The sequence below is a fragment of the Metopolophium dirhodum genome, chromosome 1 (genome assembly GCF_019925205.1).
Source record: "Metopolophium dirhodum isolate CAU chromosome 1, ASM1992520v1, whole genome shotgun sequence".
NCBI classification, from domain to species: domain Eukaryota; kingdom Metazoa; phylum Arthropoda; class Insecta; order Hemiptera; family Aphididae; genus Metopolophium; species Metopolophium dirhodum.
In genome coordinates this window covers 25768642-25774173 of record NC_083560.1, presented here as the reverse complement: position 1 = coordinate 25774173, position 5532 = coordinate 25768642, and the positions used below count along the sequence as shown (strand labels likewise).

The 5532-nt window shown below is 27.8% G+C and overlaps 1 pseudogene; it reads right to left on the bottom strand.

Moving 5' to 3' along the window:
• Positions 1-486: 486 nt before the first annotated feature.
• LOC132935027 (uncharacterized) lies at positions 487-3353 on the bottom strand (annotated as a pseudogene).
• Between the last annotated feature and the right edge of the window lie 2179 nt (positions 3354-5532).

The following is a 5532-nucleotide window of genomic DNA, read 5'->3' as shown; positions in this document are numbered from 1 at the left end:
CGATGACGATAATTGTTACAATGTCTACGAAAATTATTCCACGAATCTATTCAAAAAAAAAATACATGCATTCAATCACTATAATAAATAGTATGTAATATTTCATTTTGCGTTATTTTTCGCAAGGCGGTTGAAAGTGGACCGTTTTTAGGGGTTGAGTATAGGCAATATGTTATATTCATTGGGAATTGCTGTGTGAGTGTGTGTGTAGTAACTGATCATTGGTGTGCGTAAGTTCCCCGAACGCGTAATTATTTCGTTTTATCAGTTAACAGTTCAACAATAATTTTATTACCGTCACAGCGCGCATTGTATTGACAAAACAGGTAGGTAAATACAACATCGTACTTCCATAAAGTATAATGTACCTAGTTCATAGTTTTCAAAAACATAATCATTATAAATTATATATTGACAACAGTAAGTCTTTAAAAAAACAATTGTTTGTATTATATTATATTGCTACATAAATAGACCTTTATTTAACTAGAGCTTCTTTGTCGGTATACCGGACCTTATTGGTAGTCCTCTAACAAATCTTGGGTCAATGATTTCAGGCAGTAACGATTCCATGTAAAATGTTGTGACAAATGGTTCAATTTTTGATGTCCAAAATTTGACATCTTTGGATATCTTGTCTACTATTAAACCTAAAATAAACACGTTTAAAATCAAACGTATAAATTATAATATTTTAGATTCTACGAAAACAACTGTCGTATACTATTACCTTTTGGAGTCCAAATAACAAAATAACAGTAGTTCCTTTCTGTAATGTTGAGTTGTGCTTGAACTTGATAATAATAATTATCAGTTTTTTTTAAAGTAATTTTTTCACCATCGAATATCATGTACTTTATTTTTTTTTATGTACTGCCTCTTCTGGAGTATATTCTTTCATGCTCGGAGGACACTTTATCTCCAAGATACAGTCTTTACCTATTAACCCGTCAGGACTTGCTGCGAGATAGGGTTTATTCTTATGAATAAACAATCCCGCTGGTTCGATTTTCTCCTTTATGGTTTTTTGGAATGCATTTCGGGCTATTGATTCGTTTTCAAACCTTAGTAAAACATTTTATAAAAATAATTATATACCTAAACAATTACTATTGTAAAATAAATAAAATATAAGTAGACCACAAACCTAGTTGAAGAACTTCCTTGAAAAATATCATATAAAATATATTTTATGGTATTCGCTCGCGAAGTGGTGGGTCTTAATTTACAAACTTTTCCAAAATTCGATGCCGTAAGTCGTTGTTTTCTAAATTTTTTCCAATCGTCATTCTCTTGTTGTCCAACGGTATTTCTTTCTATTTTTATTATTTCATCAACGGATAAATCAAATTTTTTTAAAAATGCAATTTTTTGGCGTCATATTCTTCAAGTGACATATCAATTATACCTATTCCAATGTCTACAGCTCCATAATCTTAATCTGGTCCAGCAATACATTTTTGTTTTTTCTCAAATTTTCTATTATTAAATAACATAACAGTAGATTTTTAAAATTGTATTTTAGACGTACTGCAGGCGTACCTACTGTTAATTATAGTATGTTATGTTATGTATTATAGGATATTATATTTATTATTACACTCTATATTATTAGGTACCTATATAGTTGGTTAAATTAAATAATTTATACCTGGATTTATCAAAATTTAAACGTCAACCGACTCTCCTATGCTGGTTTTTCTCAATCTTGCTTATACATTTTTTAGTGTATATTCCAGGACTTACATTTGTAACTTTTTTATGAAAATTATTTAAATATTTTGGACCAAAATTAAATAATAAAATTGCAGCATTACATCCTGCACTGTATGATCCTAAAATACAAATTACTTTCATGTGATATTATTTAGATATGTATAAATATCTTTTACTCAAAATCTAAAATTTTACCTAGTAAAGAAAAATTCACCCTTTTTCCACCAACAAATTTCGCTACTACGCTATTAAACCCTTCTACAGCATTATTTTTAACATTGTAAATTAAGCTTTGAGCATGATGGGCAACAATATTTTTGGCTCCTGATATATCTGCCCATAAGTCACAAGATTCCATTTGAGGAACTAAATCAATTTCGTTGTCTTTTGGACCAGTGCAAAAATAACTAAGTAAAAATAACAATTGTAATAATCATAGAATAATAAGTGATAATGTTGGTTATAAAATAACTTACCTTGAGCATTCAGAATGGCTACCAAATACATGAAACGGACTATTTAAAATATTTTTTTTTAGAAGAATCACTTTTTCATTATGCAACAATGGCATTTCTTTTCTATGCAATATTGCCTTTGTAACCGCGCATCTAAAATATTAAATACCTAACATATTAATTTTCTCAAAATGAAATATAATAATAAAATAATATACAATTAATTTGTTTTATTATTTCTTATGTATAATTATATATTATATTCTAAATATACCTTAATTTAAGTCTTCTATCTTTTAATGTTTCCCTTAAAAACCCTGGGACTACAGTTCAGAAGAACTTTTACGACGAGCTGACATGTCTACAATTCTATTACAATAGTTTCTTAAAATATGGTTCATACATTCTATTTTTTTTACATCTATGTCGTAATCTGCGTAAGGTTTAGAAAGTGTTAACTTCTTCATTACACTTGAATCTCCATCTCCAATTAATTTATCATATATTAAATTATGCATAGTCACACTTTGACAGAATCCCTCGACAATTATATCGGATTCCATGGCAGTAGAAGTCCCATTCCAATTTTTAAAACACTGATGAGATGGTGATTCTTTTTCACTATTTTCATTATTTTGGCAAACTGAACAGTGTTTATTACGTACGCCCATAAAAAGAACTTTTTTGGTCCTATATCCAATGATAGACGCCTAAATAATAAATTAAACATCAACGTAACAAGTGTCTAGTAAAAACAAAACAAATAATTATAGATGACCTAAATAATTTTTTTAGAAAATCTGACAGAATACTCACTACACCAGACAAAGCATTATAGCCACTTTTATAAGATCTCTTTGACCATGCGCCATCAGCTATCACTGTAATCAATGGAATTCCGTTTTCATTGACATTATTTTCCATTACAGCTAACGCAGCTTCTTCTTTCCCAGCATCAATCATCGCATCAAAAGCCAAATCTTCGGTGTGCTTTTTTACGTCATTGTGATATTTTTGGTAACTTGGATTGGAAATATTCGGCATATTTAAAACTGCTGTAAAAGTGTCTAATTGGGAAAATCCTTGTCCAGTATTTACAACTGCTGTAACCACTGCTGTATTTATGCACACCGACGAAGAATTATTACATTCAGTTGTTATGACTTCTAATTTGTTGCACATCGTACATTTAAAAATAAATTCAGAATAAAAACCATTTTTTTTTCATTTATCAAAGTAAGATCTTTAAATGAGCAGCCAAAAAGTGGGTGGTTGATTTTCTGAATCGAATCAAATAAATGATTTATATTAACAATACGTCTACCACCACAAATGAACCTAGTGGAAAAATATTAGAAAAGTATATTATATGATATACTAAAACTGTAGGTATTTAAGTACCCGTCAAAATACGATTATTAGTGTTTTTACTTTTTTAGATAAAGTAAAATAAGAATTTGGGAAAAGTGATCCTCTTAATATAAGTATTGGTATATGTGTAGATACTAGATAGGTAAGGTAGTTAATACATTTGGCATTAACATCAATATTTTTAATAATTTTAACAGTTACAATAAATATATTAGTATAAAAATGAAATAATGCCTATATTGTGATATTATCATACAACCAGCAGTTATTATTAGACATTTTTGTTTTGGATTGTATTTATATAAATATTTTTATGTTTAGTTTTATTTATATATTGTATATATTCTAATTTTTACAAGTTAAACTAGGTATAAAACTTTGTACATCCTACACAAGCTTTCAGCATTTTTGAGACATCATCATTTCATATCATATTGTAATATTTAATTTATATATATTTGTGAAATGAAAATTAAATAAATTTGTATTATTTATTAATATTATATAATATATGTAATTATTGTGTATTAAATTTATTATCAATTTGATATTTTGGATTCTGAGCAAATCGATGTATGTATTGACAATGAATTAGGTATTTTTATTTTTTGGGTCTGTCACCTGTGTGTGTACACTAAAAACCTGAAGAAAGATTTTTTTTAAAAAATAGGTATATTTTATTTTCAAATTTGGACATAATTAGATATTTAATCGAAGAATGATTTTTTTATTTTTTTCGTTAAATATTATTCGTGGGTACTGGGTGCTTATTTGAAACATCTAAGTACCTTTATCGGCTATACCAAATTTAATGTATTCGCCAAAAATGAATTCAACCTATAATATATACTGTTTTACTAATTGTAAAATAAATTAATATAGTAAAATATATACTTTAATAGGTGCCTACTTAGTAATATAGGCTGACAAGCTTTCGCTCAAAATTTGTTTTTCGTATGTATGAAAATATGAAATGATTTATCATCGAATTCAAAATTAACATGTGTAATTTTTTTTCTGGTTAGGGTACAGGTTACACAGATATATCATTTTTTCAATGTGTAGGAGTAGGAACTAACATACGCAATAATTTTTTTACCGTCTAAGAACTTGCATGTTGGGTTAGGTTAGGTTAGGTTTTACCTGCTGTTATAGGAAAACATTATAATATAATATTATATAGAACTTAATAATTAATTACATCGCTTGTAAATTACTTTATTTATGGATATTTAGAAGGTAGGCTACACAATGAAAAAAAGGTGGATAAGTGGATGTCGCTCTGCTGTACAGTGGGTTACAAGTGGGTCACTGTAATGGATGGCGTTAAATTTGAATTCAATGATATAATATCATTGTACAAAAAAAACGATTCTGAGCGAAAACGGTCAGTCAGCCTATGATATTACCAGTATGTTTGATGATATTATTGTGAATAAAGTAATTTATATATAACCTATTTACGCGGAGCCTTGTTTTAAATTTTAAACCCTTAGCCATAAAAGTTAAACATTTTCTACATTTTTAACTACAAAATAATTAATAAATTATAAACTTGATAAATGTTGTCAACATTTGAACTTTAAATGCTTATAAAAAAAAATTGTGCCTATGTATTTTTAATATTTTTCAACTGCTATTAGAACGATATATCAGGAGCCTTATATTAAGTTTTCACGCTTTTTACCCAACAAATAAAATCTCGAAAACAGATTTTGCGTAAAAATTCCCGTCTTACCTTAATTTTTCTTTTGTTTTTCACGTCGCTTTTGAAAACTACTGGGAAATATTTACTTTTGACCCCCGCAAGTACCAACTAGATTCACTTTCCTATCAGAAAAGTTACTGTTGAAGAAAATCCAAGCACTTTTACTGTCCTAAAAGGTGACGACAGACACAAAAATAAAAAAAAATTAAAAATTAAAAATTAATAAAAAAATAAAAAAAAATAAAAAATAAAAACACACATCATTGTAAAATCAATACATTT